The sequence below is a fragment of the Mustela nivalis genome (assembly GCF_964662115.1).
Source record: "Mustela nivalis genome assembly, chromosome: 9".
NCBI classification, from domain to species: Eukaryota; Metazoa; Chordata; class Mammalia; order Carnivora; family Mustelidae; genus Mustela; species Mustela nivalis.
The window spans coordinates 4,947,076-4,972,389 of NC_139028.1; the positions used below are offsets into that span (position 1 = coordinate 4,947,076).

Consider the following 25,314-nt stretch of genomic DNA (forward strand, 5'->3'; position numbering starts at 1 on the left):
GAACTATTTGATGCAGCAAATCCACGTTGGTTAAAATTACCAGATATGGGGGCTCCTGGGTGGCTCAGTGGTTTAGGCCTCTGCCTTCGGCTCAGGTCATGATTTCAGGGTCCTGGAATGGAGCCCCACATCGGGCTCTCTGCTCAGCGGGGAGCCTGCTTCCCCCCTCTCTCTCTGCCTCCCTCTCTACCTACTTGTGATCTGTCTGTCAAATGGGTAAATAAGATCTTTAAATAAAGAATTACTAGATGTGAAATACATCGATGGTATGGGAAGGAAAATGATTTCACCTGATCGGACTAGGAAGTGGTTGAAGCCTGAATTAAAGTGCCACAAAAAGAGTAGAGACCTGGGAAATATATGGGGTAAAAATCCCTAGAAAAACAGCAATAATAACTGGCTGCTCTTTATTGATCCAGATCCTGCGGTAGGCAAAGAAGAGCTGGTTTTAGCCAGAGGATGATCTCCGTTTGTCTTCATGATCTGGCATTTCCTGCAAGCCAGGCATGGGGCTCTGCACTAGAGCTGCAAATGCTGGGGGCCCTCATTGTCCCTTTTCTCTTCTCAGGGGGACAATGGTCATGTCCATGGTGCAGTGTGACAGGCTTTACCACAGGGAGATAATAGACTGCCAAGGGTAGGTGGGAGCTGGGAAAAGCCACTTAGGAACAGATTTTCAAGGGAGGTGATAGACAAGGGCAAAGCGAAGAATGAGGATGAGTGTGTCAAGTTTCAGAGTGCCAGGAGGCAGCACAGTGCATTCGGGAAACTACAGCAAGTTCATGACAACCGACAGCTGATCTGGCAGCATCACCTGGGGATGGAGGCTGAGCCCCGGGGTTAACACTGGGGGTGAGAAGGTTTGTATACTATGGCGAGGAGGTGAGGTACTACACTGTGGGGGCACAGGGAGCTACCGGAGGATTTCAAATATCAGAATCGTAACCATAATAGAGTATTTCATTGCATCCTAGCTTTCATCAAGTGTAAGATGCACTATAGTTTATGTTCGACTAAGAAAGAGAAATGCTGTCAGTTAAAGTAGGATATGTCATCAAGTGCAAGGTGAGTGCCACCTTAAGAGATATTAAAATGGGGGGGGGGACCAATCTTAGAACAAGTAAATTGTGGTAGTAGAATAATTAAGAATGATCCAACACTTGGATCAACTAAAGAAGTGATTATTGCTTACCATGTGCCCCAAACTATATTAAGTCCTAGAACAAGAGACGTGCTCATTTTGATGCCCTTTAGCTGTTAGACCCAAGGTACAGAGGGCAGTAGCCAACGACCAGCAGGCTCCAAGTGCCATGTGCAGACTCTAAGAGCAACTGCCTTTGAAAGAGAAAACGGTTGACAGTGGGCTTTCTGAGGTAGAGAATTACTAGCTGGGAAAGTAGTAAAATTGACACAGAATCGGAATTGATGCTCCTACATGACAGAGTTGGTGAAACTTTTCTTCTCAGAGATCTTGAGGCACCTCAGAAATGAATTTTTCATTTTGGACAGAACATTCAGGATAAGTATGATCTGTTTGAGTTCCTGGTTCTCTCATTAGGACTGTTTCTTAGGCTTCACTGGCACAAGGAAAGGGTTTTGATAATCCAGGGTAAATCCTGACAAAAGCAAAGCACAGTTTCTATGAAATACTAACCACTCAGAGGAGAGCAACATATAAAGGGCCAGGCCTACCTGACCCTGCAGGATAGGTAAGGTTAGTCTGGCAACAGTGGTACAGGGGAAGTGCCCCTTTAGGTTGGCATGGACAAAGCCCTCAATCAACTTTCTGTGCCTTTGCGACAGTTATGAGAAGTTCTGGTAAGTCCCCAATTAATGAAAACAGTCTGCTCTGACGCCTGTTGTCCTCTTCGGCTTTTCTCTAAGAATTCTTTTCATCTGTTAGTTTGGTGGTACTGGTGGTTGTATTTTAACGGTTCATGGTTATAATATTCACCTTCAGAAGTGTTGTAAATGATTTTGTTTTTGCATATGCTAAAAACCTAAAAAAACATGTTCGAATTGAAGAAGACCTATTCTCAGAGTAGACAACCTTAAAATGTCAGGGGAGAGGAAGCATATTTCCAAATTCAACTTATTAATGCCACTTTGGTCATATGTAAGTGGTTTCTAACTTACGAATGACTTGTATTTTAACAGTTTGTAATCTTGTAAAGATCCCCCCCCACCGCATGTAAGCTACGTGTGGTTAGGTTCCTGGGCTGATCTACAAAAACTGTGTAATCCCTAATGGAACTGAAGGATAATATAAATAAAATGTAATACTTAATAAATGTTACATTTGCATGTTCTCTCAGAAAAATCTCTGTTGTGCGAATGGGACTCCCCACCTCTAAGCCATTGGGAATAGGAACTCCACCTGGGTGAACAGTGGTGGGGCAGTTGTGGCATCACTTCTAACAGAAAACTGTGCTGCCCTGTCTCCCCTCCGGCCCCCCCCCCCCCCGTCTGTGTCTGGTGCCCTGACTTACGGCCTCTGTCCATTCTGATGCCCTGTCGTAAACTTGTCAAAAACAACACCATCCTTCCTTGTGTGTCTCCTCTAGCTTGAGTGGCCTCTTGCGTCCCTCCCCTAAGACAGTGCCTGCATCCTAGAGAGAATATAAAGAGAACATAATTTAAGGGAAGACACAGTACATGGTTAGAACCACAAAAAATGCGAAGTAATGGAAATATCAGTGCTGAGAAGCCTAGGGGAGGGGCAGGCAGGAAAGAGTTCGTGAAACAGGTAAAAATCTTGAGTTGTGCCTTGAGGTAGCCAATACTTTCCATGGTTTATGTCTCATTTGAATTTTACAAAATCTTGTTAAAGATACTTTTCCTTGGAATGGAAGGGATTTTCATGGTCCGCTGTTGGATTCCACACCAGCCGCTGTGGGGCTCTCCCACTGCCTCCTTGGTGTGCCTCTTCCTCCCGGGGCCTCATAGTGGTGTTGTTTCCCAAGCCTAGCCTTCCTTTGGCCTCCCACTCTTCTCTCGAACCCCCTCCCTGGAGGCAGATTTGCTCTACTCACACAGGCTCCCGTCCCACCTCACCCCCTGCCATCACCATATACCCTCCCTTTTCCATGGCCTGTTTTTATGGCCACTTTGGTCCTTCTCAGCCACAGGCCTGACCTGCCTTTCTGGTCCCAACTCTGAAGCTGTTCTGTGAGATTCTCAGATCACTGAGGGATACGACTATATCTGTCTTCATTGCATCCCTGTAGGCTGCCACAATACTGACGTCCAGGAGGTGTTTCATAATGTTGATGGAGTGAATTAATTCACCTTCCTGTGGAATTTTTGTGATCTGCCTACTTCATTCTAGTTGTTTCTGTTAACCTTTGTTTTGGCCCTAATTCCTAATTATCTCTTTATTCATTAGCTTCTGGACATGTTTCTCTACCTCTGTGCTCTGCCTTTTTCTGGTCTTCTGTTCTTCATTCTTGATTCCTGGTATTTCCATACCCACATTTCATCATCATGCATCAGTGCTTTGACATTCTTTCGTTCCCCAAAATATGCAGAATCTAAAGACTTCATCTCAGTGAAGTTGGCCCTCCATTCCTATTTCTGCTTCTCTCCAGAAGGAAGCCTGCAGTGCACATGGCTGTGTGCCTGTCTGACCCTGCCCCTGAGTGTGTGTGCACTTACATCTGCTCCCCATCCCCTCACCACCTCGGCAGCTGTGTACACATGGCTTTCAGAGTCCGATTCGAGCCCCGTCGCATTTCCAGACTCTCCTGTACTTTGCTTCATATTATCTGTTCTCCATTCTAAGCCCCCTCATCCCCATAACTTTCACTGTATATGTCATTCTTCTTCTAGCCATGCGACCCTGCCTTCGTGTCATTATGCCCCCAGGTCATGAGTCCCCTCAACAGTAACTGTGTCTGGTATATCATGTTTTTTTTTTTTTTGTCAATATCTGCATAGTACTGGTGCACAGGTATTAATTTCTGTGGAATTGAATGAGATGTAGGAAATTGATAATGTGACAAAACAATGTCTGTAATACATTTTCTTTATTATTCTTTTAAAGAGTCTCAGGTCATCAGTCAGTGAAGGAATTCGGGCAGTAGATGAACGAATGTGTAAACAAGAGGACATAAGGAAGAAAAAGGTACCCTCCAGTAGTTTCTTATGCTGCATGCCAGTTGAAGCCCTCTCCTCTTGTCTCCGCGAACTTGTCAGCACTATTCAGCTTTTTTTCTTTTTTTTTTTTTAATTTAGCTTTTTTTCAAAGCTCTCACGCATGTGCATTTTATGCATTATGTCACGTTATCTACCTGAAATAAGAAGACAGAATTTCAGAGGTACCCACACGATCTCAAGATCACCCACTTTTTCCAGAACAAGAAACAGTGATAACTGTTGTCAGTGCAGCGCTTGACAGTTAATGACTGTATAAATTGTCAGCGGCCCTGTAAAGAAAATAGGCCTATATTAGAGACTAGGGGAGAAGTGGGCTTTCCAAAGCAAACTCAGGATTCTGCCGTAGGTTTGCTGTTATTTTCTGATCCTGTGTTCTTTATGTTCTGGTGTTCACTTTAATTTTTTCAATTCCCAGTAGTTAGCATGCGGTGTTGGCTTAGTTTCAGGTGTGTGAGACAGGCAATGGCTCTGTACATCTGAGGGCTCACCCCGGGAGTGTGCCCCTTAGTGCTATCTCCAGTTCCAAGTGTCCCCGATATCATTCATGAGCATAACGATGTAGGGGCACAGCGGGCATTGGAAGTCTGGGCTTCTGACTCTCGCCTGCTGCTCTGTACAATGTTTTCTATGTGTATTATTAGCATATTTGTTAAAATCTCAGTGGGGAGAAGCCTGTTTGAGGGACCTTCTGTTTAATTCGCCTCTGGATCTCCTCACAGCTTTTGTCCAAAGAATGCTTGTCGTGCGCTTCCAGACAAAACAGTAAGCTTTGTGAGAGCAGGGTGTATTTCTTGCTTTATTTTCTCGTGCCCCCCCCACCCCCCGTTGGAATGAATATCGAGCTCCCAGGGGTGTTCATTATTATCATTATTTATTGAATGGATGACTTTGTATTTTTTTGTTCTTTAAGGATGAGAGTTTTCATAATGTCGCTCAACCTCTTTGATAATATTTGTAGTGTAAAAGGTCTTTAATGATTTGGTGCTTGGGCATATAGGTATATGCACATGTAAACTGAGAGGGCCAGTACAATCGGAAGCCAAAGTTAAAACATGAATAAAGGGCCATAAGAAAACAAATGGAGGGGCGCCTGGTGGCTCAGTTGGTTAAACGTCCGACTCTTGATTTTGGCTCAGGTCATGATCTCAGGATCATGAGATTGAGCCCCGCATTGAGCTCTGTGCTCAGCAGGATGTCTGCTCAAGATTCTCTCTCTCCCTCTGCCCCTCCCCTGCACGCGCACATGCAGTCTCTCTCTCTCTCAAATAAACAAATCTTTTTTAAGAAAATAGGAAAGAAATGCCCATAGAAAGATTCAGGATGGGGAAAAAAAGAAATAAGAGTATAGAATATGAGAAAGCAAAGTCTAGGGTTTTTTTTTTCCTCTATAAACTTGCAATAGAATATGGAAGTATGCTTATTCTAGAACTAAGATTTGCATTCTTGAGAATTCTGTGTTTCATAGAAATATTCAAAATATAGCATGCCCTATATATTTGAAGTTAACTTTTGGTCTTATATTTTCCTGCATTTAGCATGGGAAATAAAGATGATTAAGAGTAAAGATGGTGACGTTTTTTGTTTGCTTAATTTTTATTTTTATAGATGTGTGTGTTGAGGCTTATACAAGTTATTTGATCAGTGGAAAAGATTGAAAAAAATCTTAAATTCACAAAGTTCGAAAGAAACCTCTGCACTAGAAGCAAGCAGGTAAGCATTTTTTTTTAACTAAGTAGCACATAAATTAATACTTCACATCCAATCTAATTAGGCGGGGACGGCTTAGTTAGAATTCATTTCTGAACAAGAAGAAAATCCAGGTTTGTGGCTAGAATGTAGCTCCAGGAGAGTGGAGAGCATGAAATGGTAAAATCTATAACACGTTCCTATAAACGCTTTGGTTATAGACCACAGTTCCAACACGTCATTATGCTTGCAGTGTAAAAGTATATTTGGAATAACCTTCCCTGAGGACTAGCAAAGTCCTGTTGATCTTTAAGGCATACCTACCATTCATCTTGGTTTTTCTCCATCTCATTTTTTTTCCTAGACATGCCCAGAGTATTACCATTGATGTATTTTGCACCAGCATTATATTATTATGAAACAGTATAGGACATATCCAGTTGAAATTTACAAACAGGAAAGGAAAAACTTATGAAATAGGAAAAAGATGATGGCTCTCTTTGTTACACTGTGATTGTCTTGTTCCCTTCCTGGTGTGAATTTTCAATCATCCAGGGTAGATGAGTGACTCAGAAAATGAGTAGTTAGGTCCTGTCAGCACTGTGAGACGCACAGTGGTGCAGTGGGAGTAGCCGGGGCTGGTCCTACACATACCAGCTGGGCTGCCTGCGTCAAGGTCGCCTGGTGCCCTGAGTGCTCTGTTGTGTGACGCTAACAGTCCCTCCCCTTGCAGGCGGAGTTAGGTTTCTAAATTTTAGGAATTAAGGTTTTAGATTTGGAAGGAACTTGAGAGACCATATGCTCCGCATGTCTCATGATGGAGATTAAGAACGGACACATCCCAAAGGAAGCGATTCTCTGGTCCTAGGTCTCTGTCCCCTTTCACATCAAGGCATTCAACTAAGTGGTCAGCCTCCACTGTGCTTGTGGCTCTAGCTCATTGCACTCGTGCTTCTGCCCCGTTCGTCCACACTTAGCAGACAGTCTGCACGCGGCCCTTCTGCAGCCCGTGTGTCTCCAGCGGCTCTGCTTCACTGCGGCCCTTGGCAGCGCCTGCAGCCCCTCCAGCCATGTCCACGTTCGGCCCCTGGGGAGCTGGCCCTCCAGTGTTCTTCCCGTCTTTGCTGTTGCTGCTGTGCTCATCGGATAGAAACACCTCAGTGAGCTCTGTGTCTACAATCCTGTCCCTTTGCAACACTGTCCTTGATAAACAGACATTGTGCACTTTCTTGCTCAGAATTACCTTGGAGGACTTTTTTCTCCAGAAGAGCAGCTCTGAGCTCTAGAGTCAGGAAAGCCAGAGCAGCGTCAGTGCACAGTAAATCCATCATGCTCTGCCAGGCCCAGAAATGCAGAGAAAAGGATAAATAGGAAATGCACATGGGATCAGTCAGTAGAGGTTGGGATTAGGCTTCTGCATTGGTCGTGCCAAGTGCTTGCCTTCCCTCCACACCAGTTCTGATGCTCTGGGATGGGGCACACCATGGCAGGTCTCCAGCGATTTTGGGTTTTCTTACAGTGTGTTTCCTTACTACCTGACTGCCCATCCTCAGATGTGGGATGCCTCATAGAGCCCAGCAGGGGCTTTGGGGCCTTTGTTGTGTGTTTTTTTTTCTTTCACTGTTCGACTTCCTTTTGAATGGGGTTGACGCTTTCTAATGTGGGGGGCAAGAGGGAAGTGTATCCAGTCCACTTGATGGCAGATGCACTGTGAGTGATTTCTCACCAGCTCCCGGAGCACCGAGCTTGCTCTTTCTGCCGTTGGGTAAATTTAAACTTGGAGTCCGCTGCTCTGAGCGATTTCCCAGGTTGCTGCTAGGCGGTCAGTTTTAGTTGATTGAGGAGACAGCAGTAGTTGGTACTGGGGAGGTACTTGGGAGGGAGAATGAGGCAGGCAGAGAAGAAGAGGGGGCTTTGGGTATGAACGGTAGGACAGGGCAAGAGAGAGGAGGGGGTTAGAGAATGGGAGAAGAAGGGAGAAGAAGGGCACAAATGGGAGAGCCCGAGGAACGTGGAGGAATCATGCAGTTGTACCCACACTGACCTAAAATAGCTCCATCCCCTTGCCTGGGCCCTGTGGCCCGGGCCAGGCTGCGTCGGTGGCTTCTACGACCTCCCCGCTCCTCACCCCTTGCACTGGGGCCTGCTGCACAGACAGTTTGTCATGAAAATTGATGGCGTTCAGGTGCAGGTGCCTGAGCGCTGTAAGGCATGTGGGGCGGTGGGGGTGGCAGGTTTTTAACTTTGGGAATTACATTTCTCTAATTGTCTCTACTAGCCCTCTCTGGACTAGACAGATTTTGGAGAGAATTGCCACAGAATTTAACCAGTTACACTTTCATGCTGTTCAGAGCAAAGGCATGCCTCTTCTGGACAAAGTAAGACCAGCAAGTGTTGGTTTCGATTTTCAATTTGCTGTTTGCGAATTTCCTGGATGATTTTGGTTTGACCTAGCATTGCCCCTGATAATTGCTACTCTACAGGATTTTGAAGCTAGCTTTGAATTCTTTTTTTTTTCAGTGTCTCCTGCTTGGGACCCTGCTTCCATTATGTCACACTAGATAGATTTTGTGTAAAGACACAAGCGTAGTCTCCAAACTATGCAAGTAAAATTAATTCTGAATTTCATGTAACTTGACACATCATATGATGTAGTCAGAGTTCATTTATCCAAAGCCCTTGACTGGGTTTAAATGCACGTTTGTCAGATTTACTCCGTAGCTTAAGAGGCAAATAACTTTTTGTCATTCCGTAATTGTCTGAACTTCACTTTGATGAAGCTGACTTACTTTCAAAGAAATCATAGGGAGGGGACGCCTCAGTGGCTCAGTCAGTTAAGCCACTGCCTCTGGCTTAGGTCATGATCCCAGGGTCCTGGGATTGAGTCCCACCTTGGGCTCCTTGCTTGGCAGGAAGCCTGCTTCTCTTTCTGCCTGTGTCTCCTTGTGTGCTTGTGCTCTCTCTCAACAAAAAAATAAATAAAAACCTTTAAAAAAAAAAAAGAAAGAAAGCAATCATGGGGAGAATAGATTCATTGTTATTCTCAAGGAAATGTTGGGATTTTAATCTTACATATATTCTGGTAGAATTAGAGGCTCGCTTTATATATATAACACATATGTATATAAATTATACACATATATTTGAGCTTTTAGAAACTGTGGTACCTGAACCTTCTTTCCTGGTCTCTCTGTTCTTGCAGCGTATAGCCCACATTACGGCCATGCTGCAGCAGTCCCTGGGAGGCCTGCTGCTAGAAGGGCTTCAGACTTCCAATGTGGACATCATACGGCACTGCCTCCAGACTTACGCTACAATTGACAAGACACGGGATGCAGAGGCGTTAGTCGGTCAAGTACTGGTGAAACCATACATGGATGAGGTTTGTGCCCCCATGCACCTCATTCCACAAACACAGAGCATCTAATCTGGCTTTGTTTCTTGACTGGGTGAGAGAGAGCTCAGGGCTCTTCCTTGAAGATGCTCTTAGTTCCTGATCTTCTGGTTGTAAGAAAAGGTTGGTCCCGCTTGGTGCCCATCAGCATGGCAGGAATCAGGCATGCGCTCTGGTCTCTTACAGTGATGCCATAACTCAGGGATCATCTTAATTTAGTAGGGGTGAGGGACTTGCCTAGGAAGAAGGTACGGATCAGAACATTTTCAGGTCAATTTCCATTTCCATAAGTTATACGTTAATGAAGTTGCCGAAAAGCGTGACCCCACCAAGGCGCCCGTGCCCACTGGAGGAGCTGGAAGACAGCTCTGTGCGCAGGGAAAGTCTGTGAGGGGAAGCGTCTTCGCAGAATTGATGTGGCCTAAGTCTTGAAGACCATGGGGGAGTTTGCCAGGCTAGGAAGGTGGGAGGGAGGGAATATTCAAAGATAAAGGGCTTTGAAGGGCGAGTTAGCCGGGTAGTACCTTAAGTCCAGAACTTGGTTACCCAGTGTTCTTGACCTATAAGGATACAGTAAAATACAGGGAGTCAGTGTATCCTGCCTCTGAGCGGCCGGAGTATGGGCTGCACCATGTGAGGCCGCCAGCAATCAGCAGCTTCCAACTTAGAGAGCGTCAGTTTCATCTAGTTCAAGCGGACAGAAGTCATGAAGCCAGTCTCAGCGTTTGAGGGCTTTCTTCCAGTCACCTGCCAGTGCGAGTGTTCTTTCTGTCTGGTAAGTATAAAGCTACCCACCATGACTTCAGGATGAAAGGCTTCCAGTTTTAAAACGAGACAGTATCCCAGTGATAGAAATGAAATTGAAGGATTAATTTCAGTAATCTTCTCAGCTTCATTAAGACTACTAAAAGTAAATGATCTGTCAGTTCTTTGTATGTATCCTATTATAGTTCATAGCTCTCTCTGTGGGGGTGAAAAAGATCACATTATTCTTTGTCACTAAATGAAAATATTTTAGTTATTTAATTTATGCCCTTTTCATTGAACTGAATCTAATATGCTAAATTGGGGAAGTACTTTACGTTTCCATGTCATTAAATGAACTGTGGCCACGTTTGTATTTTAAGTTTGTATGCTTGTCATTCACCTCCTGCAACTCAGCCTCACCAAAAAAAATTAAATACTAAAGCAAAATAAGATGTGTTTTCTTCCATCACTTTCCATCTCAGCCCTTTCCCTGTTCTGGAGACGGTAGAGGATAAGGCCAGGGTGAAGATGATACAGAGCTGTTGTCTGCAGATACAGTATTTTGCTTTTAAGCTCAGAAGGGAAGCAGATGAGTGTGTGTGATGTTTTAGCTTCAGGCCAGTCTCTGTCCCTCAGCCTCTGTGTCCCCCAGGGTTGGAGCAGTATTCCCAAATCCCAGGACCTAGATTTTCATGCCAATGTTACTTACCTCCTGTTTAGAAAGCATACTGAGTGGGGAGGAGGAAGGACGAAGTGCATTTTTAAGGTTTACACGATTCTTTTCTCTGTAGTGTATAGTTCATACTTCTCTTTTAGGTGCTTTAAAAACAAACAAAAACACAAACAAACAAACAAATAAATAAATAAAAATAAAACGCTCTTCCTTCTGCTAGGTGATTGTAGAGCAGATCGTTGAGTCTCATCCAGACGGCCTGAAGATCATGTATGCTAATAAGCTCCTGGAGTTCGTTCCTCACCACTGCCACCTTCTTCGAGAGGTCACAAGAGGAGCCATCTCAAGGTGACGTAAAATGCTGTGTATGCACCTGAGCTCAGTTTAGTGACCACCTGTCACCTCCTCATGTGCCGCTGATCCCTGGCTGTCCTGTCTGACCCGGGAACGTGGGAACATGTGCTCTTCCCTATTTGTTACCAGTGCTGTGAGGCAGGTGTCACTTGCCTGGGTTTACAGGGAAGGGAATGAAGAGTGGGGACGTATCTCAATGGTGACATTTGTGTGACTCCAGAGCCTCTGCTTTTCTCTTGTCTATACTGTCTCCTTAACCAGGCTCAAAATCAAAATTGGTTTCCTTCCATTATTGTGATGTCATCATCGGTCTAGAAATACCAATTCATTTTAATTCAACATGTTTTATACTGATGGCAATTAAAGTCATGAACGGTTTTCCCTCCCTCTCTTATTTCATTTCCATGGCTTTCCAGTTCTGTTTCATGAATATCCCATTACCTTCCACCATCTCCATCATCCCAGTCCAGACCTTTGTTGCCTTTTGTTCGAGGGTAGCGGGCTCTCCCCACCTGGTCTCCCAGCTCCACCTGTCCCTCTTCATTGCAGCCCTCAGCTGTCCCACCTGCCCAGAGCTCTTCAGCCTTCCTGAGTCGCTCGTGGCTTCTCATGGCCCACAGAAGAGCATCCAGTCTTCCTGGTGTAACCTGTGACCGTTGGTGCTTGAGTCCTAGTGGTTCTCCGCTGTAGAACTTTCTACTGTGGAACTTTCCCCCATACCACTATGGTTCCTGGCCAGACAGGAGCACTTGACCTTCCCTAACACACCTGGTACAGAAGATCCCTGACTTCACCTTGGTTCAGTTTATGGTTTTTTGACTTTTTATAATAGTGCAGAAGTGATATGCATTTAGTTTGGATCTTTTCCCAGGCTGGCGATCTACAGTAGGGTCCTCTTTTGTAATGCTGGGCAGGGGCAGCGAGCACAGCCCCCAGGCAAACCACGTGATCACGAGGGTCAGCAACCAACACACTTGAACCGTCCTGTTCTGGCTTTCAGTGCAGTGTTCAGTAAGTTACATGAGATACCAGACACTTTATTGTGAAATAGGCTTTGTGTTAGAGGATTTTGCCCAACTGTGCAATACTGTAAGTGTTCTCAAGACATTTAAGTTTGGCGGGGCTAAGCTCTGATGTTCAGTCGCTTAGGTGTTTTCCATGCATTTTCAACTAAAGAGATTTCCAGCTGAACAATGGGTTTATTAGAAGCCGAGGCCGTCATAAGCTGAGGAACATCTGTCTATACTGTGCGCCTCTGTGTTTTCCTTCATTGCTTCCTGTCTCTTATTCCTTTGTCTTTCTGTTGATCTGTCACTCCACATGAAGCTCCAGTCAAATACAACTTCTTTTTTTTTAGGTTATTTATTTATTTACTTATTAGAGAAAGCATAAGCAGAGGGGGAGGCAAAGAGTGAAGCAGGCTCCCCACTGAGCAGGGAGCCCGATGTGGAACTCAATCCCAGGACCCTGAGATCATAACCTGAGCCACCCAAGCGCCCCCAGGCTATGGTTATTTCAAGAAAAAGTCCTATTTGTGAATTCTTCATCTAGTGAAGATGAATTAAAATCAGAAAGTCAACTCTGCCACCTTTAAAAACCCAGGAACAGAAAAAAATTCCACGAGCAGATATAACCCTATCCACAATAAATCACTTTCAATCCAGTCCTGAAAACTAATACAGAGTAGGAAGAAAGCATTACAGAAAAATTTTGTTTTCATTAATCAAGCTGGAAAATAACGGGCCTTCCATGAATGCCCTTTAGGAAGGCAGTTCTTATAGTTTTATGTTGATAGAAACTCACATTACATTTGAAATGCATGTTAAAACCATGACTGTAGATTAACTACCACTTTCAGTCGTCAGAAGATGAAAAATGGTCAAGAGTCACCCAAACTGAATCCTGGTTCCTCCTGGAAAATGTGTTCCTAAATATTTTCCCCCTGAACTACTGTGCTCTTTCTGTATCTTACACAGCAGACACTGCGATGCACAAACACATCCAGAAGGCCTTTGAGGGCTGACAGCCTGCTGGAACAATGAGGAATTCACCTGGGTTTCTGCCTTTCTGCCGGGCCCAGAAAGTTCTGGGTAACCCAGGTGACGTGTCATGAGAATACATGTGTAGCTCACACCATATGTATTATCTCCTCAGGGTAGACACCAAAATCCATGTTCCTATATGAAAATCCGAGATGCATACAGAAATCAAGAGTGATTCTGTCATCTTGAAAGAAAAACACACTGTTGCGCTGCCACATGCCTCGTTTCTCCTTGAGTGACTGCAGGAAGTAGCGATTGCAGTCAGAAATCTCAGAAAGAAAAATTAGAGTAAGGGCAACACCTGAAGTTTATTCCTGAAAATACTTGGAGAACGACTGTGACCAATAAACCAGGGCTTAGTTCATGAGACTGTCAATGAGCTTATAACATCCCATGTCCTGTTCAAACCCTCATGTCTGGGAGATGGAGGGACGTCTTCATCTTCAAGAGCTACTATTAGGGAAAAAGGTGGAGACAATACTGACTGAGTCCCTACTTCAGCAGGAGAGCCAAAAACACCTTGCCCCTCCATAATCCCAAATGAAAATAAACATCTCGGGGCGCCTGGGTGGTTTAAGCTTCTGCCTTTGGCTGGGATCAAGCCCCACGTCGGGTTCTTTGCTCAGCGGGGAGCCCACTTCCCTCCTTCTCTCTCTGCCTGCCTCTCTGCCTACTTGTAATCTCTGCCTGTCAAATAAATAAAATAAATAAAATCTTTAAAAAAGAAGAGAAAAGAAACATCTCATTTTACTAGTGTGCAGCAGTGACTATGCAGGAGAAATTATTATTATTTTATTATTAGATGACATATTATTATTATTATTATTATTATTGTACTATATTGTTAACCTTTTGAATTCGGACACCTAAAATTTTTAATAAAATATAAAGGCCTTTTTTTTTTTAAGATTTTATTTATTTGAAAGACAGAGATCACAAGTAGGCAGAGAGGCAGGCAGAGAGGGGGAAGCAGGCTCCCCACTGAACAGAGAATCCGATGCAGGACTTGATCCCAGGACCCTGGGATCATGACCTGGGCTGAAGGCAAGAGGCTTTAGCCCACTGAGCCACCCAGGCGCCCCCTGAAGGCTTTTTTTTTTTTTTTAAGATTTTACCTATTTATTTGACAGAGAGATCACAAGTAGGCAGAGAGGCAGGCAGAGAGAGAGAGAGGAGGAAGCAGGCTCCCTGCTGAGCAAAGAGCCCGACATGGGACTTGATCCCAGGACCCTGAGATCATGACCTGAGCCGAAGGCAGCGGCTTAACCCACTGAGCCACCCAGGCGCCCCATGAAGGCTTTTTTTAAAGAACAAAAACTTCAGACTATATCTTTATCCTATCAGTTCCCACTACAACTGGCTTCTGTCTTGGCCAACATTTAGCCATTCAGATAAAGTCCGTATTTAGTGCTTCGTGTGTATGCATGTGTAAAATAAGCGGACAGTCATAAATCTTTAAGATTGTGTATAATAACCGTGAAATAAGGATTCTTGATACACAAGGTCTCGTCTGGGGAAAACAGCTGGAGAACAGTATGCAGTTTTCAAATGACGAAGGGGAAATACGCATTCGGTTATGAGAAAGGGAAGGAGAACAAGACCAAATATTAATAAAAGGGAAAAAAGCTTTTTCTGCCATCTTTCCGTGCCGCAGTAACAGTGTGAACAAATGTCCCACAGATGCCCTCAAGAACATTAACACTGCTGAAAGGGGGGGCGAAGGTCAGGTTCTTAGGAGGCCCTGCACCAAAGTCATCGTCCCGTTTCCTCACTGGGATGACGAAGCATGAGTACATTGGCAAATTTGAAATTATTGATGACCACAGAGCTGGGAAAACTGCTGTGAACCTCACGGGCAAGTTAAACAAGTGTGGCATGACCAGCCCTAGACTTGTATAACTGAAAGATCTAGAAAAGTGGCAGAATATTTCCATCCCCTCAGTTTGGTTTCACTGCATGGAAAAATTCTTCTGGCATCATGCACCATGAAGAAGGAAGAATCCAGGCAGGAGGGAAAATCCTGGGATTCCTTTTTCCTAGAAATATAATATACATGGCACGTGAAATGCCTCAATGGGGAAAAAAAAGGAAAATAAATTACAGTCAACTAATGTTTGACAATACTCCCAAACAATTCAATGGGGGTAAGAACAGTATTTTACTCCCAAGCAGCCACATGCAAATAATGAAACAGGAGTCCTGCCTCACACCATACAGAGAAAATAACCCCAAATGCATCAAAGACATAAGTGTAAGCATTAAAATGATAAAGTTCGGGATGCCTGGGTAGCTCAGTTGGTTGGACGGCTGCCTTCTGCTCAGGTTATGATCCCAGAGACCCCAGATTGAGTCCTGCATCAGGCTCCAAGCTCCACAGAGCTTGCTTCTCCCTCTGACCTTCTCCTCGCTCATGCTCTCTCTCATTGTCTCTTTCTCAAATAAATAAAATCTTTTAAAAAATAAAAATAAAGTAAAATGATAAAGTTTTCAGAAGAAAACACAAAGGTAAATGTTAGTGGTCTTGAATCTAACAACGGCTCCTCAGCCAAACACCAAAGTACAAGCAACTTAAAAAAAATAATAAACAAATAAATGGGACTCAACCAAAATATCCCAGTTTTGTGCTTCCAAGGACCCCATTGACAAAGTCAAAAGACAAGCCACTAAATGGGAGAAAATATTTGCAGGTCATATATAAGGAAAATGCATGCAGACTGTGTGAAGAATTCTTTTTTTTTTTTTTTAGATTTTTTTTTATATTTATTTGAAAGAGAGAAATCACAAGTAGATGGAGAGGCAGGCAGAGAGAGAGAGAGGGAAGCAGGCTCCCTGCTGAGCAGAGAGCCCGATGCGGGCCTCAATCCCAGGACCCTGAGATCATGACCCGAGCCGAAGGCAGCGGCTTAACCCACTGAGCCACCCAGGCACCCAAGAATTCTTACAACTCAAATAAAAAGACAACCAAGTTAAGAAATGAGCAAAGAGGGGCGCCTGGGTGGCTCAGCGGGTTAAGCTGCTGCCTTCCGCTCAGGTCTTGAACTCAGAGTCCTGGGATCGAGCCCCGTGCTTTCTGCTCAGCAGGGAGCCTGCTTCTTCCTCTCTCTCTGCCTGCCTCTCTGCCTGCTTGTGATCTCTCTCAATAAATCTCTCTGAAATAAATAAATAAAATCTCTTAAAAAATGAGCAAAGAACTTGAATATACATTTCTCTAATATTCAAATGTATACATTAATATATAAATGTATATATAAATATATTTTACATGATCATATATTTATATAAACATATTTATGTAAATATATTTACATTCTTAAATATGTATTTAAATATAAATAAAATATGAAATATATAATATATATTTAAAGATACATATAAGGTATATATAAAATATATGGGACAATAAGCACGTGTAAATATGCTCAACATCACTAATCATTCGGGAAATGCAAATCAAAACCATGGTGAGATACCACCTCCCACCCACGTGGATGGCTACTATCAAAAACCCCAAAAGCAGGTGTTGGAAGGATGTGAAGAGCTGGAACCTGTAAATTGCTGGTGGGCTTGGAAAATGGCACAGCCACATTAGAAATGGTTTAGTAGCTCCTCAAAATGCAGAACACAGAGTTGCCATATGACACACCAATATCACTCCTGTGTATAGAGCCAAGAAAAAAACTATGCCCACACAAAAACTTGTGCATGAAGGTTTAGGGTTTATTCGTAATAGCGAAAAGGTGAGAACAACCCTGATGTTCATCAACTGATGAAGAGATAAATAAAATGTGATCCATCCAGCCTGTGGAATATTATTCAGCCTTGAAAAGGAATAGAATTTTGATATGTGCCACGACACAGAGGAGCCTTGAAAACATTCTGCTGATTGAGAGAAGTCAGTCACAGAAGACCACGTATTGCATAATTTGATTTATATGGAATTTCCAGAATAGCTAAATCTACAGAGACCGAAAGTAGATTAGCGGTTGCCTAAGACTGGTGGTGATGGCTAAAGTTTTCTTTTGAGGATGATGAAAATGTGTAGGTAGTTCAGTATAGTATAGTTAAATATAGTGAAAGCCATTAAATTGTCCACATTAGATGGTGAGTGGTATGGCCTGTGAATTATATCTCAATTAAGCTGTCATCGAAAAATGCAAAGAACTTCTCTATTTATCAAGTACAAAAAGAATGAACTTGATTAAAAACATCAAAAATGGGGAAAATAAAAACAAAATAAGATGGGAGGAATAAAATTATGACTGTTTATCATTAATTTAAATGTGTACAGACTGACTTTTTCTATTAAAGCGCCTATCAGGAGGTTACAGATCCACGCTGTTCAAGAAACATACTTAAAATGCAAAAGGGATTGAGAATGTATCAGGTGAGGAGATACCATGCAAAAGAGAAAGCCGGAATGGCAAAATTCATCGCAGACAAGTTGGGTCTAAAGTTATAGGTACTAAGATGAAGAGGGACATTTTTAAAGGCAGAGTTTGGAAAGAAGGTGTAAAAGGTATAAGCAGGTATACATCTAACAACATAATACCTGAAGACTCTAAAAATGCAATAACAAGGTAAAATTTTAGCTTTTCAAATGGGAGTATCTACTAGAAGGAGGGAAAAACAAGGACACACAGAAAATAGACATCCTGGGGCGCCTGGGTGGCTCAGTGGGTTAAAGCCTCTGCCTTTGGCTCAGGTCATGATCCCAGGGTCCTAGGATCGAGCCCCACATTGGTCTCTCTGCTCCGCGGGGAGCCTGCTTCCTCCTCTCTCTCACTCTCTGCCTGCCTCTCTGCCTACTTGTGATCTCTGTCTGTCAAATAAATAAATAAATAAAATCTTAAAAAAAAAAAAGAAAATAGACATCCTTATTTCCCTCGGAAAACATTTCTTTCTTACACCTAAGGAAAGCCATATTTGTAAAGATTAATTGCATACTAGGCAACAAAGTAAACCTTTACAAGCCTTCCAAATTAAAGATTTAAAGAACAGTTCTTTGATCACAATCCAGTAGAATCAGAATTAGATAACCTGGTAACAAAAAATTGAAACTACATACAAGTTAAGAAATACAGTCTTCAGTCAAAGAAGAAATCATAAGACGACTGAAGAAAATCTTGAAAGCAATGGAAAGGAGACTATTTCATACCAAAACTTACAGAAGACACCAGAAGTTATACTCTAAGGAGACTTTAGTGTCAAATGTCTTCAATTTCAAACATTTTTTTAAATAAAAGAAAGTACTCATTTAAACCCATCAGAAAAGGGCAGCTCAATCCAAAGAAAGGAAGTAGTTATAATAAAGATAAATTTTTAAACTAATAAAAAATATCAGGGGCAAATAAACTCAAAGTTGTTTCTATGAAAGACTAATGAAATAATAATAAAAACAACTTCACATGCCCTATTAAGGATAAGAGAGGGGGAAGATGGGGTGTGGGAGGAGGTGGGGAGAGGGAAGGGGAATGGGGAAAGGGGGGTTTCAGGGAGGAGGGGACAGAGAGAGGGAGAGAGTTGCAAAACAGATAAGAATTGGGAACAGAGATATAAAAGCAAATGCATAATATAAAAGAATCACTAAACTGCAAGGCACTTTATACTAATCAATTTGATAACCTAAAAGAAACGATGATTTCCTAGGAAAACAAAATCATCCAAATGATTCAAGAATGAAAAATTAAGAAGATGAGTTCCAAGATCAGACAGGTTTGCAGCTGGATAACTGTCATTCTACTGTTAAATGGCAACAGGCAATTAAACAATAATAAGTCAATTCACTTGATGAAGCTGAGCACAATTTTAATACCCAAACCTGAGAGGGAGGAACGGGGAAGCTATTAACAAATCTGGCTTAGGACAGATTAGTTAACAGAAACTGAACTAATGTTAGCAAATAACAGAAGTCAGGCATCTATCAAAGGACTATATCCTGAGACCAACTTGGATTCATTCCAGGAAAATAAAGGGAGCTCAAGACCAGAAAATCAATAAGATTTACCTCATCACTAAATTAACTGTGAAAAAACTCTTAAGACCATAGCAATAAATGCATTTGATAAAAAAATAAAGGCACCTGATAAAAGGTGAGCAACCATTCTTTATAAAAATGAAGATAAAAACAGAAGGACGTTATGCAGGAGGGATTATTAACTGGGAAGCACTAGATCAAGAGGTAGATAAAATGAGCCCATATTTGTTAAACAGTGACAGAGCCCCATGCGTGCGTGGATAGAGGCGAATGAGCTCATGGATGAGCACCAGGCTGTCAACAGGTATTATAGGGACAAAGGCAGCGGTGAGGAGAGGAGAGTCTTAACAACAGGGAAGAAGGTAAAAGGAGGATTGCAGTTAAAAATTGTGCATGATACAAACACATGCAAATAAGACCGGATATTTTCCGGTATATAGTTTTTTAAAACCCTGCACACATTACTGGAACTGCCAACTCTTGCTTTCAGCTCCGCAGCCCTCGCGTGCTTTCCCAGTACCAGGATGCAGGGGTAGATCCTCCGTTGGTGACATCCTATGTCATTGTACTCCTAAAGGGACAGTTGAAACAGCGCAGGGGCTTGAGGTCGGAACTTAGGCATCGCTGCGCCCACCCCAGCTCCCTGCTCGCCCAGCCCCCACTCTGAAGCGGCGGGCACTTGGAGCTGTTAAGAAGCAGGGATCTGAGCAGTTCTCTGGTTTCCTCTGGAGCCATCTGCATCCATCATATTTCCCACAGCTCTCCCCGAGTGTTGGTGCTGGCTCCCCCCGAGTATTCCTTTAACTCCAGGCATACCCTTCTTATGACAGCACCTAGTACTCCCCGTCACAGTGCTCTGTCTGTCACATGCATCCATTGATCAACTTTGTGCTGGTTGAGGGCTGGAGCCCCCTCCTGTTAACTTCTCAAGTCCGTTTCTAATGCAGCAGCACCTGGCACTTAAGCACCCTGTCAGTACCTGCCAAATAAATGAAATGTACTCAAAACATAGTATGAAGTCTGCGTTCTGAAACTCCTTTAGGGAGCTGTTTGCTATCATTTTCCCAGGCAATTAAAAAAATTTCCAGCCTTGCTGCCAACAACCTGAAGGGGTAAAGGAATGCCGGGATGCCCCATGGGACATGTCACTCTGGATGGTCCTTCAGCAGCAGGGACTTAGATAGCGCTCTTCCAAACCCAGCAGGATGGTGGAATGGGTACGTGGCTGAGTGCCTCCTGGGTCTGACCCTGTGTGACGCCACCCGGTGCCTGCAGCTGCCCTCTGGAAGGTGTTGCTTTTGCGGCAGAGCCAGAGGGCACCAAGCATGTGTCTGTCTCCAAAGTCCTGGGCACCACATCACAATGCCTTCCTGAGAAGCAGAATCAAGGACAGTTGCTGATCTTCATTCCTTCCCACCAAAGGTATCTCATACACATCTTTGGAAGTTGGAGCCAGGGGGTGCCTGGGTGGCTCAGTCGGTTAAGTGTCTGCCTTCAGCTCAGGTCATGATCCCAGGGTCCTGGGATCGAGTCCCACACATTTGCCTCCCTGCTCAGCGGGGAGCCTGCTTCCCCTTCTCCCTCTGCCATTCCCCCCACTTGTGCTTTCTGGCTCTCTGTGTGTCAAATAAGTGAATAAAATTTTTTTAAAAAGTTTGGGCCATACTCTTTAGCCATTCTACTTTCCCTGGGGTAATTTGCCACCTCCCTGAATTTACCTGAATCTTTCCCAAAATCTACTTATCTTCCAGCCTTCTTGACCATAATGAGTCTATAAATTTTCAATAGACAGTGTGAACTTACACTTGCTAATATTTACATAACATGCACCTCTTTCGATTTCAAAGAAAAGCTTTGCACTGCAATGGTCTCTAATCTCCAATTAGGTTCTGTTCCGGGATCCCACTGGAATTCTACGCGCCTGTCCCCTAAGATCCCATAAATTGTCGTCCAGTTTCCCAGCCAGCCAAGGAAAGCACATGGGAAATCTTGCTGAAGTATGAGTAAGAGCCAACGAAAGGGAACATATTTATCTGCCTCGAAAGCTGGGACCTGAGGAAAGCAAGTTTCATTACAGACAAATCAGGAAGGAGGTGCAGATTGCTTTTTATGTCACTCTGGAGTGGAGGTCTGCCATTGATCATTAAGGCCATTTCCTGCAATGCACTCACCAAAGTGATACTCACTTCGGAGTGGAGAAAACAGGAAATGGCCAAGGGGAGCTCTGCTTACACTTTACACTCTCAGCATTTATTTGTATTATTTTCTTTATAGGGCAGTATAGAGACTTGAGACCACATTGAAAAAGCAAAGCTTGTCATCCTGTGGCCTTGGGTCAAGAATAGAGATAGTGCTGCTCATGTCAGTTTCAACCTCCAGTGGCCAAGGGTTTGATCTGATGCTCTTTCAAGTTTTCACCATAGCCTTTCTCAAGCTCAATGGCCAATAATCCCACAGGAGGAGATTTTAGGGCCCTCTCAAACTTCTGTTTTGCTATCTCTCCCCAGCCTGCTTCCTCTGCAAAAGTCACCACTTTGCCTGTGCATCTACCACCTCTTAGAGCCTTTGGAATCAGCCACGAATTGCAGTGCTGATTCCTTCCATGACCACATATTGTTTACAGGAAAACTCTTCTTCGTTATGCCTTGCCAGTCAGAGTGACGGTTTCATCCGCAACCTGGACCAGGTTCGGGAGTGTTCTACACATAAATGTGAGCAAATGTCTTCTGTATTGAGAGACATGTACAATCTGTAAATGGAATCTATTGAAAAACCAGTACATAGGGTACACTTATGTCCTGACCCAGCTGGAAGGAGGCAATTCATTTCTATCTTTCAGAAAATTGGTGTAACACATTGATTTTCATAACAAAGAAAGCAGTTTTGTGTCCTCTACCAAAAGACTGTCATAGTAAGCAATAAATTGCCTCTTTGGGGTGAACAAATTAATAAGATATTTTCTAAATTTCAAAATAACAAAGACAGAACGATGTCTGTAATGCTAAGTGCATCCCCTTAGTGGCAGGGCACTGTGTCATGGACCACCTGAGCAATGACACATGGCGGCCGGTAGTCTGATTTGTACATCAATTCACCTGGCAACCTGTTAAAAGAAAGTCTTGCACATGACAAGCTTTCAATAAGACACTGACAAGATGGCCAGGAAGCCCCCTTAGCTGGCTTTTTCAGGTGTCCAGACATCTAGTCAACCTACCTCACCAACTCATCACCATGCTTACTGGAGTAAACCCAATCTCTTCCTTCCCCCCTGGAGATGGGAGAAGAGCCACTCACACGTTTGTATGGAATTCTCATTCCCCCTCGCTCTGTCCCCACATGGCGCTGTCCGTGTAATAAATAAACAAATCTTTATGTCACCCGGAAGTTCCTGGGTCACAACTCGGACAATTTTGGGTCACTACAGCCTTTTGTTTTTCTCTCCACCTTAAGCCTTCTGGGCGACCAACAACTATCTAAAACTCATGTTGCTGCCATATGCTGTTGTTCTGCTTCATCTTCCCAGTAAAGTTCAGTATTTTTCCCTAAAGTTTGGTTTATCAGTATCTCCAGCGTCTATCTCCAGCTAGGGTCATGATCCCAGGTCCTGGGATCAAGTCCCACTCTGGACTTCCTGCTCTGTGGGAAGCCTGCTTCTGTCTCTGCCTCCCATCTCTTATGAATAAATAAAGAAAATCTTTAAAAAAATTAAAAAAACCATTTCTATCTTCCCACTTTTAAAGATTAATTCTAGGAATTATTGCTATAAATCGAGTGTCCTATTTCTTTCTTAAAAAGTCTTCTCCAGGGCACCTGGGTGTCTCAGTTGATTAAATGTCTGACTCAAAATTTTGGCTCAAGTCATGATCTCAGGGTCATGGGATTGAGCCCTTAGTGAGGCCTCTGTGCTCAATGGGGAGTCTGCTTCTCTCCTTTTTCCTTTGCCCCACCCCCCCTACTCACATGTGCACACACGTGTTGTCTCTCTCTCTCTCAATAAATAAATAAACAAATCTTTAAAAAGTCTTCTCCAAAGGGAGTTTGACAAATAGTCCAGTAAGGGGCTGGAAGAAAATATTATAAGTTTTATTCATATTTCATGTCATCCATTTAACTGTTTAGCTTTTGCATGCCTTTTATAATAATTTAGTAGAGCAGTAGAGTTTATAATTTATCAAAAATTTGCTTAAATTTGTGCTATGTCCGCAAATATTTTTTGTATGTATGTATGTATGTATGTATGTATGTATGTATGTATGTATTTATTTTTGTGAAAGAGAGGTGCACAGTAATAAAAGGAGATCACTGCTCCAGGGACCCAGATATTTCCCCAAGTCCTATTTCCTTCCATTCCCTCTGGGCTTCATTAGACCCCCTTAACACCAATCTTGTCCCTAAAACACGCCCTCTGCAGCACCAAGTTCAAATGCTTAACTCGGGCCATCACTGCAGGCTGTACCGGGATGACCTTAGGGAAAAGGGTGGTGGGTCTCACGGGTTAGCTGTGTCACCTCCATGAACAGTCCTTTGTTCTGAACAGCTAGTGCAGCCCACGTTTGCAATCACAGGCTCTGGCACCAGAGTGGGCGTAGATCCCAGCTGGCCCCTCAGTAGCAATATGGCTTTGGGAAAGTTGTGTCATTTCTGGCCCAGACTTAAGGCTCATCCATAACGTGGAGGAGAAGACAGTGTGACCCTCAGTGGGCTGTTGAAAGGATCACGAGATGGTTCGACTCAGGTGCTCCGAGGTAGCCAGCACACAGTAGGCCCACAGTAGAACAAAAAGTTGTTCTATTGATCTTATAGTTACTATTACTCCTACTAACAAAACTAACTGATCATTTGAGATGATTTTCAAGCGAAGTGTCTTCGCCTGGATTTCTAAGATTCACCTACTTCAAAATGAATTCTGCTCTACTGTGAAAAACGAGCTAACCAGCAGGTTTCTTCTGCATCTTTTCTGAACTTTTTAGGAGCCTCTCTAGAGAAAGGTTCTAAAGGAAGGCAAAGTGCAGAAATACTCTTGCTTCAAAGGATGTGTAGGAAATGATTAATTTTGCCAAAAAACAGTGCCTTGAACATAAAAGATGTTTGACGAAGCTCACTGTAGACAGTGTATCCCTCCAGGATTCATAAGTTGAAAACTCAATGTCCAAAGGGACATAACTAGGAGATGGGGTCCTTGGGAGATGTTTAGGTCATGAGGGTGGAGTCCTCATGGGCGAGATTAGTGTCTCCATAAGAGAGACCCCACAGAGATCCCTCGCCTCCTCCACCTTGGAGGTTATAGGGAGAAGATGGTCATCTGTGACCCAGGAAGTGGGCACTTGAACAGACACGGAATCTTCCAGGGTCTTGGTCGTAGACTTCCCAGCTTCCAGAACTGAGAGAAATAAGTATGTCTTTAAAGCACCTAGTTTATGGTGCTCTTGTTACATCAGCCCAAACTAAGGTAAAGCTTGTCTCTTATACTGAAAAATAACACAAATGTTAACAACAATTTAAAAAAGGAACATTGTGGCCAATGACATGTAAGGAACATCATCTCTCCTCTACAGAGCCAAGAGCTTAATTAGTTTCGGGCAACTCAGTAGAGTATGATTAAACCAAAGAGCAGCAAGATGTCTAAATGCTCAAGTCCTCTGCCTCCTACTTTTCTGCCAAAACAAAAGAAAAGCCCTAGGCTGGTTTTGGTTACCACCAAGCACAAAACAGCCAAATTCCAAATTAAAAAGCTCTGGGGTTTAATTGTGGATGTATGGAATTACATAGAAGCTCTCTTTGATCATTCCAAAGGATGTTTCCCTCAAAGGTTACAAATACATCTCAGCCTACCAACCATCTCAGGCCTACCACAAAAATTATATATATACACTTTTAGCATTTTAAAATGTGTCTATATTTCAGTTTCGGATCCAGTTTTGACTATTGTTATGGGCTTAGTTGGATGCCCCCAGATTCCTACGTTGACGTCCTAACAACCAGCATCTCAGAATGTGGCAGTATTCAGAGACAGGATTTTTAAAGAGGTGATAAAGGGAAAACGAGCTCACTGGGGGTGGGCACCAAGCCAACAGGACTGGTGTGCTTACAGGAAGAAGAGATTAGGACACAGACAGTACAGACTGAAGGACAATCGTTTGAAGACAGAGTGGAGAACACAGCTATCTGCAAGCCAAGGAGAGACGTTTGAAGAATCAAACCCTACTGCCACCTTGATCTTGGACTTCCAGCGCCCAGAACCATCAGAAAATAAATTGTATGTTGCCTAAGCCACCCGGCTGTTATTTTG

The 25,314-nt window shown here is 43.3% G+C and overlaps 1 pseudogene across 1 annotated transcript; it reads left to right on the top strand.

Moving 5' to 3' along the window:
- Positions 1-4,045: 4,045 nt before the first annotated feature.
- On the top strand, positions 4,046-11,007 carry LOC309841315 (conserved oligomeric Golgi complex subunit 2 pseudogene; annotated as a pseudogene). The gene is made up of 5 exons: positions 4,046-4,123; positions 5,761-5,865; positions 8,120-8,228; positions 9,044-9,223; positions 10,876-11,007. The product of its transcript is annotated as a conserved oligomeric Golgi complex subunit 2 pseudogene (transcript).
- The last annotated feature ends 14,307 nt before the right edge of the window (positions 11,008-25,314 follow it).